Raw genomic sequence first — 13,301 nt, forward strand, 5'->3', positions numbered from 1 at the left:
TATAGAGGTTGCACAGGCTTTCCAACTCCTACAGGATGGCACATCAATACATGCCAGTGTTGCCAACCGTCCGTATATTTACGGGCAGCACGTAAAAACAGGGCACTTTTCTCCCTGCCCGTAAATGCCCATAAAAGGAGAAAAGTGCCCGTGAAAAATGGCTGCGATCAGCATGTGCATGTGCAGTTCCGGAAATGCCCGAGACAACCCGATCCGTTCCTGTATTCGGCTGGGCAGGCGGGGCGGGGCCCTGGCCAGGGGGTGGGTCTGACTGCTGTCAGAAGCTGTGCAGCACGCCTACTTGCGACAAGGCGCTGCGAGTCGAGTGCTGAATGTCATGGATGGCGCATTTACCGCCACACCACCGCCAGGATTTAAAAGGAGGAGCCAAGCTGAAGCTGAGCAGGCGGAATATGGAGCCTGGTGGAGTGTAACTGTGTTGCAGGACGGATGGCATCCATCCACAGTCAGAGGGAGTCACGGACACCAGCTCAGGCAGGCACAGGTCGGCCAGATAAGGACAAAGTCTTTGCTGTTCAGCTGCCTTTTAACACATAATGCAGCAGATAGATTTATTTTGTGTAGATGGATGGTCCTGGGTTAATTAATGTATATTTTAGTCATTTTACTAAAAAAGAATGTTTGCTCTGACAAAGACAAATGTCAGAGCTGAAGACAATTTGTTGTATTAGAAAGGAGCTTTTAAGCTACAATGTAAAACTATTTTTCAGCAAGCATTAGGCTTTTAAAATAAAGTCCTTCTCTGAGCACTCTTAAACCGCCCATTTGGGAGGGTGGTTTAAGATTGCCCAGAGAAGAACTTTAATTTAAAAGCCTAATGCTTGCTGAAAAATGGTTTCACATTGTAGCTTAAAAACTCCTTTCCACTCCTGTACTAAAATTTTTTTTTTTTTTACCTAAATCCAATGCCATACATCCCTCACTGGTGCCTATACCAGGAGTGAAGACCAGGCAGCGACCCAGTACTGCTGTCTGTGTGCAGGCCAACTGGACCACTTGCAATACTGTTTTTCTCAGTGAATAGGTAGTTCCCCCCCCTGCACCCTTTCTGGGTCACCCTTGTAATCCAGTACTGCATTCTGTCTGTGCCCAGGCCACCTGTTTTTTTTTTTTTTTTCTTAAAGCGGTTGTACACCCGAAAACGAAAAAAAAAAAAAAAACCTGCAAGACAAAGGCATAATGAGCTAGTATGCATCGCATACTAGCTCATTATGTATTACTTACCTTAGAACGAAGCCCCAACACGGACCCCCGGAAATCACTGCGGGCGCCGCCATGATCCCTCGGCGTCTCTTCCGGGTTCGGCGGCTCCGGCGCTGTGACTGGCCGGAGCCGCGATGCGCGTGGGAGTGATTTTCCGACAAGCTTCCGGCAAGGAAAACTGGAGGTCCCCCCGGACCTTCAGAGCGCATGCGCCGCTCGCGTGAGCGGCTGCATGCACTGCAAATATCTTCTAAACCGTGCCGGTTTAGGAGATATTAATTGTACCTACAGGTAAGTGTCAAAAAGCGGTATACTACCGCTTTAAGAGAATAGGTGCAGGTTTTTTGCCTTAATATCCATCTTAACCGGTTGCCGACCGCCGCACGACTATATACTGCGGCGGTCAGCCCCGGCCAGGCAGAGTGACGTATCGGTACGTCACTCGCCTGTCACTGACTTGTGAGCCTATCGCGGGCGGGCGCGCGCCCGCCGAGGCGCGCGCCCGCCCGCCGCGGCTCGTTCACAGACAAGTCAGTGCGTGTGACCGGCGGACTCGATGTCCGCCAGTCACACTGCGATCGCTCCTGTGAAGGGAGAAAGACAGAGCGGCTTGTGTAAACAAGCTGCCTGTCAGTTCTCCCTGTGTAAAAGTGAAGATCTGTCCGTTCTACTATGTAGAACGGTTGATCTTTGCTTTTACACCAATAGGAATGTCCCTACACAGTTAGAATCACGCCCCTAGGACACACTTAACCCCTCCCTGTCCAATAAAGTTAACCCCTTCCCTGCCAGTGTCATTTTTGCAGTAACAGTGCATATGTATAGCACTGATTACTGCAGTAATGTCACTGGTACCCCCAAAAGTGTCAAAAATGTCAGTCAAGGGTCCGATCTGTCCGCCGCAATGTCGCAGTACCGAAAAAAAAAATCGCAGATCGCCGCCATTACGCGTTAAAAAAAAAAACACCAAAAATGACAAAAATCTTTCCCTTTGTTAGTAAACGCGATAACTTTTGCGCAAACCAATCAAAATACGCTTTTTGCGATTTTTTTTACCAAACATAGGTAGCATAAAACAAATTGGCCGAAAAATGTTAAAAAATTTTGATTTTTACTTTTTTTTTTGGGGAATTTCATATAAAAAAATGTGAAAAATATTGTTATTTTTGCAAAATTTACGCTCTTTTTTTGTTTATAGCGCGTGATCAAAAAATCGCACAGGTGATCAAATACCACCAAAAGAAAGCTCTGTTTGTGGGAAAAAAAGGACGTCAAATTCGTTTAGGTACAGCGTTGCACGACCGCGCAATTGTCCGTTAAAGTCACACAGTAAAAAATCGCAAAAAAACCCCTGGTCCTTTAGTAGCCAAATCCTCCGGGGCTTAAGTGGTTAAATCACATCGCTTATTGCATATTTTATTGCATATTGAAATTTGGATGTAAAACTATTTTTTTTACATTTTGGAAATGCCAGTAAAAACTTGGCTGTGCCAGTAAATTTTAAGTATCGTGCCAGTAAATTTCAATCTGGTAGGTTGGTAACTGATGCATGCACATTGCTGGAAGGATTGCTATGTCTCCCAGCAGTCACAAGAGCATGTAGGAGATTCCAGGAGACAAACAGTTACTCTAGGGGAGCTGCAAAGGGCCGTAGGATGTCCTTAACCCATCAGCAGGACTGGTATCTGCTCCTTTGTGCAAGGAGGAACAGGATGAGCACTGACAGAGTCCTACAAAATCGCCTCCAGCAGCCCACTGGTGTGAATGTCTCTGACCTAACACTTAGAAACAGACTTCATGAGGGTGGCCTGAGGGCCCGACGTCCTTTATTGGGCCCTGTGCTTGCTGCCTGGCTTTGTGAAGCTCGATTGGCATTTGCCACTGAACACCAGAATTGGCAGATCTGCCACTGGCGCCCTGTGCTTTTCACAGATTAGAGCAGGTTGGCGCCCTGTGCTTTTCACAGATTAGAGCAGGTTTACACTGAGCACATGTGACAGATGTGAAAGGGTCTGGAGAAGCCATCAAGAAGGTTATGCTGCCTGTAACCTGTAACATCATTCAGCATGACCGGTTTGGTGGTGGGTGAGTGAAGATCTGGGGAGGCATTTCCATGGAGGGACGCACAGACCTCTACAGGGTAGACTATGGCACCCTGACTGCCATTAGGTATCAGGATAGAATCCTTGGACCCATTGTCAGACCCTACACTGATGCAGTGGGTCCTGGGTTCCTCCTGGTGCACGAAAATGCCTGGCCACATGTAGTGAGAGTATGCAGTCAGTTCCTGGAGGGTGAAGGAATTGATACCATTGAATGGCCCTCACGCTCGCCTGACCTAAATTCAATAGCACACCTCTGGGACATTATGTTTCGGTCTATCCAACGCCACCAGGTTGCACCTCAGTCTGTTTAGGAGCTCAGTGATGCCCTGGTCTAGATCTAGGAGTAAATACCCCAGGACACCATCTGTCGTCTCATTGGGAGCATGCCCAGACATTGTAAGGCATGCATACAAGCATGTGGGGGCCATAATAAACTACTGAGGAACATTTGGAGTTGATGCTATGAAATTTCAGCAAAATGGACTAGCCTCAAACATTTTTTCAGTTTGATTTTCGGGGTGTCTTTATATTAAGCCCTCTGTAGGTTGAAACTTTTCATTTCCATCAAACAATGTGGCATGTTTTTATTCCTAACACATTACCCAGTCCATATCAGTATAGATATCCAGCATGATATCTTTCCCACGTTGAGATCTGACGTGTTTTCAAAGTGTTTTTTGAGCAATGTATTTACTAAAATAATAGCATCTCCGTGTTCTGTGTACTGTGGGAGACCAGATATAGAGAATGCAGACTCCTGGGTTTAGTAACACTTTAAGTAGCCCACAGGAAGTGTATCAGTTTCTTAGCAAGGCGGTGTGTGAATACGGGCCCGTTTACACCATAATGCAGTGCGGGAAACCCACGTTTCACATGCTTTTCCCACACCGCATTCAAAATGTAATGCAGTCCGCAGCATGCGTCATTGCAATGCTAACAACACATGTTTGCCTACACTGGATCACATGATACAGAAGTACTGTGCAGTTGCAGTTGCAGTTGCAGTGCATTTCTTTAAAGTAGTGCATGCAGTGTCATTTCAACACATTCAAATGTAAGGCCTGGAAACACACTGCACTCAAAATTATACAGGAATCACACAAGCAAGCAAGCGCATTCCTGGTGTGACCTGGCCCTAAAAGACTGAAAAATAAATGGAGGATGCAACTGAAAACCTCTTTCATAAAATACACATTTCCTGGCTGCTTCAAGCTTTATTACTTTCTGAGTCACTGACCTGGAACAAGCATGTAGATTAGAAAATCAAGGCGAAGTGAAGCCAGACCTAATCTGAACACTTTTTCAGGTCAGTGGCAGCCAGGGAACCAGCATTTTCAAAGGAGGCCAGCAAAGAGCCTTACTCTCTCCTAGTACAGTTTCCTAGAAGGAAAAAAATGCAGCTTGTGTCAGAAAAGTGCTATCCCAACTACAACAGACTTATCACTCCAAAACGAGCAACGTTGACAGATTTGCCTGTGTATGGTCGCCCTAACACTAGAATAGACCTGGCAGTTTTTAGGCAATGGAAGCTTTTCATCATCTTTTTTTCAGAAAACACATCATAAGGAATTTAAAGTGATAACATTTTTCTTTTTTTTTTTGTTAAATAAACTGCTAATAGGCAAAAATAAATGTACAGTATCTCACAAAGTGATTACACCCCTCACATTTTTGTAAATATTTTATTATATCTTTTCCTGTGACAACACTGAAGAAATGACACTTTGCTACAATGTAAAGTAGTGTGTGTATAGCTTGTATAACAGTGTAAATTAGCCATTTTTCCTCCCCGGTGTCATGTGACTCATTAGTGTTACAAGGTCTCAGGTGTGAATGGGGAGCAGGTGTGTTAAATTTGGTGTTATCACTCTCACTCGCCCATACTGGTCACTGGAAGTGCAACATGGCACCTCATGGCAAAGAACTCGCTGAGGATCTGAAAGAAAAGAATAGTTGCTCAACATAAAGATGGCCTAGGCTTTAAGAAGATTGCCAAGACCCTGAAACTGAGCTGCAGCACGAGGGCCAAGACCATACAGCAGTTTAACAGGACACAGGCCTTATTAGGGTCGACCAAAGAAGTTGAGTGGACATGCTCAGCGTCATATCCAGAGGTTGTCTTTGGGAAATAGACATACGAGTGCTGCCAGCATTGCTGCAGAGGTTGAAGGGGTGGGGGGTCAGCCTGTCAGTGCTCAGACTATACGCCGCACACTGCATCAAATTGGTGTCTGCATGGCTGTCGTCCCAGAAGGAAGCCTCTTCTAAAGATGATGCACAAGAACGCCTGCAAACAGTTTGCTGAAGACAAGCAGACTAAGGACATGGATTACTGGAACCCTGTGCTGTGGTCTGATGAGACCAAGATACGTTTATTTGGTTCAGATGGTGTCAATCGTGTGAGGCGGCAACCAGGTGAGGAGTACAAAGACAAGTGTGTCTTGCCTACAGTCAAGCATGGTGGTGGGAGTGTCATGGTCCGGGGCTGCACGAGTGCTGCCGGCACTTAGGAGCTACAGTTAATTAAGGGACTATGAATGTCAACATGTACTGTGACATACTGAAGCAGAGCATGATCCCCTCCCTTCAGAGACTGGGCAGGGCAGTATTCCAACATAACAACCCCAAACAAGAAGACCACTGCCTTGCTAAAGAAGCTGAGGGTAAAGGTGATGGACTGGCCAAGCATATCTCCAGACCTAAACCCTATTGAGCATCTGTGGGGCATCTTCAAAACGGAAGGTGGAGGAGCACAAGGTCTCTAACATCCACCAGCTCAGTGAAGTCGTCATGGAGGAGTGGAAGAGAACTCCAGTGGCAACCTGTGAAATAATAGTGCTGGGAAATAACGGTGGCCACACAAAATATCGACACTTTGGGCCCAATTTGGACATTTTGACTTAGGGGTGTGCTCACTTTTGTTGCCAGCAGTTTAGACATTAATGGCTGTGCGTTGAGTTATTTTGAGGGGACAGCAAATTGACACTGTTATACAAGCTGTACACTCACTACTTTACATTGTAGCAAAGTGTCATTTCTTCAGTGTTGTCACATGAAAAGATATAATAAAATATTTACAAAAATGTGAGATACTGTACATGTCCTTGCTGTTTTTATTATTGCTGTGGTCAGATAGATAAGGATATCACATTTTGCAACACTTGAAGTGCATCCCTGTCAGAACACAATAGCATAGCAGGGGAGATCGCTGTAATAACATTGGATTGTTATTACAGCGGCTCCTCCATTGCTGTCAGGTTTTTTTGTTCGGCCCGCTGGGTTGAACGAAAAAAAAAAAAATAGTAGTGTGTACGAGGCATAAGTGGTGTGTAGAGTACTGAAGTAAATTGTAGTGTGGTTAAACTGGTAAAACCCCCCACCCACTACTCATTCACCTCCCTCCGCCCCTAAACACTTTCCTGACTCCTCCACCAGTCCAATCTGCAACACTGCTGCTCCCTCTTTCTTTTCTTGCAAGAGATTCTGACACCAGCAGGAGCCGTAGGCACCAGCTGCTGTCACTTAAATCCTGTGAGGAAGGAGTGGGGGGTGTAGCCAAGCCACACCGTGTGTGTCTATGGATGCACACAGCCCAGCTGGGAGCATGGCTGCCCCCTCAGCACAGGGCTTGCTGAGAGGGCATGCATAAGAAGAAGGAGCTGACAGCAACCGCTGGGGGCTCCTGAAGAGATGGTCAGGGACTGCTCTGTGCAATATCATTGCACAGAGCAGGCAAGTATACTACAGTCTATGGCCAGCTTTTGTCTCTAGGACAAGTCCAGAGAGTTACATATGCCCATGCGTTATCTGGTTTACCTCTACTAGATGTTTTTGGTCAACATATTGTGTCACCATTGCAACCACCACTAGAGGTTTGTTGCCCACATATGTTCACCATTGTGTCCACCAATTGAGGTTTGTTGTCCACCCAATCCCTATCCTTACCACCACTAGTTTTTTTGTTGCCCATATATTGTAACTGACACTAGATGTTTTTTGCCCACAGATTGTCACCATTGTTACCAACACTAGATGTTTGTTGACCACACTGTCCTTATTGTTACCACCACTATATGTTTGTTGCCCACATATTGTCACCATTGGTACCACCACTAGATGTTTGCTGAACACATATTGTCACCATTGTTATAACAACTAGATGTTTACTGCACACATATTGTTACTGTTGTTTTGTTGCCCGCATATTGTCAGGATTGCAAGTACCTGCTGGAATGGCTGCAAGCGTGTAACCTATTTGTTGCAATGATTGCCAATGTTTTGCTCACATAATACAACTGGGTGTGATTTGCCACGATAGCCTATGTTTACAAAATCTGTGCTATTTGTTTGGGGAACAAATAGTGCTGACTTAAACACTGATTTTGGCAGTTCCTCCATTTTGACATAAAGTTTTGCAATGCCACTAACGTTTTCAGTAAAATAAAAAACAAAATTTCTGTTGCAGACATAATGTCACTACGGTTACGACCATTGGATGTGTGTTGCACACATACTGTATTATAACCATAGTTACCTCCACTAGATGTTTGTTGCCCACATATTGTCACTGTTACCTCCACTAGATGTTTGTTGCCCATGCATTGTCACTGTTACCCCCACTAGATGTTTGTTGCCCACATTTTGTCACTGTTACCTCCACTAGATGTTTGTTGCCCAAGCATATTCACTGTTACCTCCACTAGATGTTTGTTGCCCACATATTGTCATTGTTACCTCCACTAGATGTTTGTTGCCCACATATTGTCACTGTTACCTCCACTAGGTGTTCGTTGTTCACGCATAGTCACTGTTACCTCCACTAGATGTTTGTTGCCCACATATTGTCACTGTTACCCCCACTAGGTGTTTGTTGCTCACGCATAGTCACTGTTACCTCCACTAGGTGTTTGTTGCTCACGCATAGTCACTGTTACCTCTACTAGATGTTTGTTGCCCACATATTGTCACTGTTACCTCCACTAGATGTGTGTTGCCCACATATTGTCACTGTTACTTCCACTAGATGTTTGTTGCTCACGCATAGTCACTGTTACCCCCCACTAGATGTTTGTTGCCTACATTTTGTCACTGTTACCTCCTCTAGATGTTTGTTGGCTACATATTGTCCCGGTTACCTCCACTAGATGTTTGTTGCTCACGCATAGTCACTGTTACCCCCCACTAGATGTTTGTTGCCCACATTTTATCACCGTTACTTCCACTAGATGTTTGTTGGCCACATATTGTCATTGTTACCTCCACTAGATGTTTGTTGCCCATGTATTGTCACTGTTACCTCCACTAGATGTTTGTTGCCCACGTATTGTCACTGTTACCTCCACTAGATGTTTGTTGCCCACGTATTGTCACTGTTACCTCCACTAGATGTTTGTTGCCCATGTATTGTCACTGTTACCTCCACTAGATGTTTGTTGCCCACGTATTGTCACTGTTACCTCCACTAGATGTTTGTTGCCCACATATTGTCACTGTTACCTCCACTAGATGTTTGTTGCTCACACATAGTCACTGTTACCCCCACTAGATGTTTGTTGCTCACACATAGTCACTGTTACCCCCACTAGATGTTTGTTGCCCACATATTGTCACTGTTACCTCCACTAGATGTTTGTTGCCCACGTATTGTCACTGTTACCCCCACTAGATGTTTGTTGCCCACATATTGTCACTGTTACCTCCACTAGATGTTTGTTGCCCACATATTGTCACTGTTACCTCCACTAGATGTTTGTTGCCCATGCATTGTCACTGTTACCCCCACTAGATGTTTGTTGCCCACATTTTGTCACTGTTACCTCCACTAGATGTTTGTTGCCAAAGCATATTCACTGTTACCTCCACTAGATGTTTGTTGCCCACATATTGTCATTGTTACCTCCACTAGATGTTTGTTGCCCACATATTGTCACTGTTACCTCCACTAGGTGTTCGTTGTTCACGCATAGTCACTGTTACCTCCACTAGATGTTTGTTGCCCACATATTGTCACTGTTACCCCCACTAGGTGTTTGTTGCTCACGCATAGTCACTGTTACCTCCACTAGGTGTTTGTTGCTCACGCATAGTCACTGTTACCTCTACTAGATGTTTGTTGCCCACATATTGTCACTGTTACCTCCACTAGATGTGTGTTGCCCACATATTGTCACTGTTACTTCCACTAGATGTTTGTTGCTCACGCATAGTCACTGTTACCCCCCACTAGATGTTTGTTGCCTACATTTTGTCACTGTTACCTCCTCTAGATGTTTGTTGGCTACATATTGTCCCGGTTACCTCCACTAGATGTTTGTTGCTCACGCATAGTCACTGTTACCCCCCACTAGATGTTTGTTGCCCACATTTTATCACCGTTACTTCCACTAGATGTTTGTTGGCCACATATTGTCATTGTTACCTCCACTAGATGTTTGTTGCCCATGTATTGTCACTGTTACCTCCACTAGATGTTTGTTGCCCACGTATTGTCACTGTTACCTCCACTAGATGTTTGTTGCCCACGTATTGTCACTGTTACCTCCACTAGATGTTTGTTGCCCATGTATTGTCACTGTTACCTCCACTAGATGTTTGTTGCCCACGTATTGTCACTGTTACCTCCACTAGATGTTTGTTGCCCACATATTGTCACTGTTACCTCCACTAGATGTTTGTTGCTCACACATAGTCACTGTTACCCCCACTAGATGTTTGTTGCTCACACATAGTCACTGTTACCCCCACTAGATGTTTGTTGCCCACATATTGTCACTGTTACCTCCACTAGATGTTTGTTGCCCACGTATTGTCACTGTTACCTCCACTAGATGTTTGTTGCCCACGTATTGTCACTGTTACCTCCACTAGATGTTTGTTGCCCACGTATTGTCACTGTTACCTCCACTAGATGTTTGTTGCCCATGTATTGTCACTGTTACCTCCACTAGATGTTTGTTGCCCACGTATTGTCACTGTTACCTCCACTAGATGTTTGTTGCCCATGTATTGTCACTGTTACCGCCACTAGATGTTTGTTGCCCACGTATTGTCACTGTTACCTCCACTAGATGTTTGTTGCCCACATATTGTCACTGTTACCTCCACTAGATGTTTGTTGCCCACATATTGTCACTGTTACCTCCACTAGATGGTTGTTGCCCATGTATTGTCACTGTTACCTCCACTAGATGTTTGTTGCCCACGTATTGTCACTGTTACCTCCACTAGATGTTTGTTGCCCATGTATTGTCACTGTTACCTCCACTAGATGTTTGTTGCCCATGTATTGTCACTGTTACCTCCACTAGATGTTTGTTGCCCACGTATTGTCACTGTTACCTCCACTAGATGTTTGTTGCCCATATATTCTCACTGTTACCTCCACTAGATGTTTGTTGCCCACGTATTGTCACTGTTACCTCCACTAGATGTTTGTTGCTCACGCATAGTCACTGTTACCCCCACTAGATGTTTGTTGCCCCCATTTTGTCACTGTTACCTCCACTAGATGTTTGTTGGCCACATATTGTCATGGTTACCTCCACTAGATGTTTGTTGCCCACATATTGTCACTGTTAACTCCACTAGGTGTTTGTTGCCCATGTATTGTCACTGTTACCTCCACTAGATGCTTGTTGCCCACATATTGTCACTGTTACTTCCACTAGATGTTTGTTGCTCACGCATAGTCACTGTTACCCCCCACTAGATGTTTGTTGCCTACATTTTGTCACTGTTACCTCCTCTAGATGTTTGTTGGCTACATATTGTCCCGGTTACCTCCACTAGATGTTTGTTGCTCACGCATAGTCACTGTTACCCCCCACTAGATGTTTGTTGCCCACATTTTATCACCGTTACTTCCACTAGATGTTTGTTGGCCACATATTGTCATTGTTACCTCCACTAGATGTTTGTTGCCCACATATTGTCACTGTTACCTCCACTAGATGTTTGTTGCCCACGTATTGTCACTGTTACCTCCACTAGATGTTTGTTGCCCACGTATTGTCACTGTTACCTCCACTAGATGTTTGTTGCCCACGTATTGTCACTGTTACCTCCACTAGATGTTTGTTGCCCATGTATTGTCACTGTTACCTCCACTAGATGTTTGTTGCCCACGTATTGTCACTGTTACCTCCACTAGATGTTTGTTGCCCACGTATTGTCACTGTTACCTCCACTAGATGTTTGTTGCCCATGTATTGTCACTGTTACCTCCACTAGATGTTTGTTGCCCACGTATTGTCACTGTTACCTCCACTAGATGTTTGTTGCTCACACATAGTCACTGTTACCCCCACTAGATGTTTGTTGCCCACATATTGTCACTGTTACCCCCACTAGATGTTTGTTGCCCACATATTGTCACTGTTACCTCCACTAGATGTTTGTTGCCCACATATTGTCACTGTTACCTCCACTAGATGTTTGTTGCCCATGTATGGTCACTGTTACCTCCACTAGATGTTTGTTGCCCACATATTGTCACTGTTACCTCCACTAGATGTTTGTTGCCCACATATTGTCACTGTTACCTCCACTAGATGTTTGTTGCCCATGTATTGTCACTGTTACCGCCACTAGATGTTTGTTGCCCATGTATTATCACTGTTACCTCCACTAGATGTTTGTTGCCCACGTATTGTCACTGTTACCTCCACTAGATGTTTGTTGCCCACATATTGTCACTGTTACCTCCACTAGATGTTTGTTGCTCACACATAGTCACTGTTACCCCCACTAGATGTTTGTTGCCCACATATTGTCACTGTTACCTCCACTAGATGTTTGTTGCCCACATATTGTCACTGTTACCTCCACTAGATGTTTGTTGCCCATGTATGGTCACTGTTACCTCCACTAGATGTTTTTTGCCCACATATTGTCACTGTTACCTCCACTAGATGTTTGTTGCCCATGTATTGTCACTGTTACCGCCACTAGATGTTTGTTGCCCACGTATTGTCACTGTTACCTCCACTAGATGTTTGTTGCCCACATATTGTCACTGTTACCTCCACTAGATGTTTGTTGCCCACATATTGTCACTGTTACCTCCACTAGATGATTGTTGCCCATGTATTGTCACTGTTACCTCCACTAGATGTTTGTTGCCCACGTATTGTCACTGTTACCTCCACTAGATGTTTGTTGCCCATGTATTGTCACTGTTACCTCCACTAGATGTTTGTTGCCCATGTATTGTCACTGTTACCTCCACTAGATGTTTGTTGCCCACGTATTGTCACTGTTACCTCCACTAGATGTTTGTTGCCCATATATTCTCACTGTTACCTCCACTAGATGTTTGTTGCCCACGTATTGTCACTGTTACCTCCACTAGATGTTTGTTGCTCACGCATAGTCACTGTTACCCCCACTAGATGTTTGTTGCCCCCATTTTGTCACTGTTACCTCCACTAGATGTTTGTTGGCCACATATTGTCATGGTTACCTCCACTAGATGTTTGTTGCCCACATATTGTCACTGTTAACTCCACTAGGTGTTTGTTGCCCATGTATTGTCACTGTTACCTCCACTAGATGCTTGTTGCCCACGTATTGTCACTGTTACCTCCACTAGATGTTTGTTGCCCATGTATTGTCACTGTTACCTCCACTAGATGTTTGTTGCCCATGTATTGTCACTGTTACCTCCACTAGATGTTTGTTGCCCACGTATTGTCACTGTTACCTCCACTAGATGTTTGTTGCCCATATATTGTCACTGTTACCTCCACTAGATGTTTGTTGCCCACATATTGTCACTGTTACCTCCACTAGATGTTTGTTGCCCACATATTGTCACTGTTACCTCCACTAGATGTTTGTTGCCCACATATTGTCACTGTTACCTCCACTAGATGTTTGTTGCCCATGTATTGTCACTGTTACCTCCACTAGATGTTTGTTGCCCACATATTGTCACTGTTACCTCCACTAGATGTTTGTTGCCTATGTATTGTC

At 44.7% G+C, this 13,301-nt stretch overlaps 1 protein-coding gene across 2 annotated transcripts in view; it reads right to left on the bottom strand.

The window, feature by feature from the left end:
- Positions 1 to 13,301, bottom strand: part of LOC309546837 (uncharacterized protein) — a 95,237-nt gene that overhangs the window by 81,224 nt on the left and 712 nt on the right. The gene's annotated exons all lie outside the window — the stretch shown is intronic.

Source organism: Pelophylax lessonae, assembly GCF_965119305.1.
Source record: "Pelophylax lessonae genome assembly, chromosome: 2".
Taxonomy (NCBI): domain Eukaryota; kingdom Metazoa; phylum Chordata; class Amphibia; order Anura; family Ranidae; genus Pelophylax; species Pelophylax lessonae.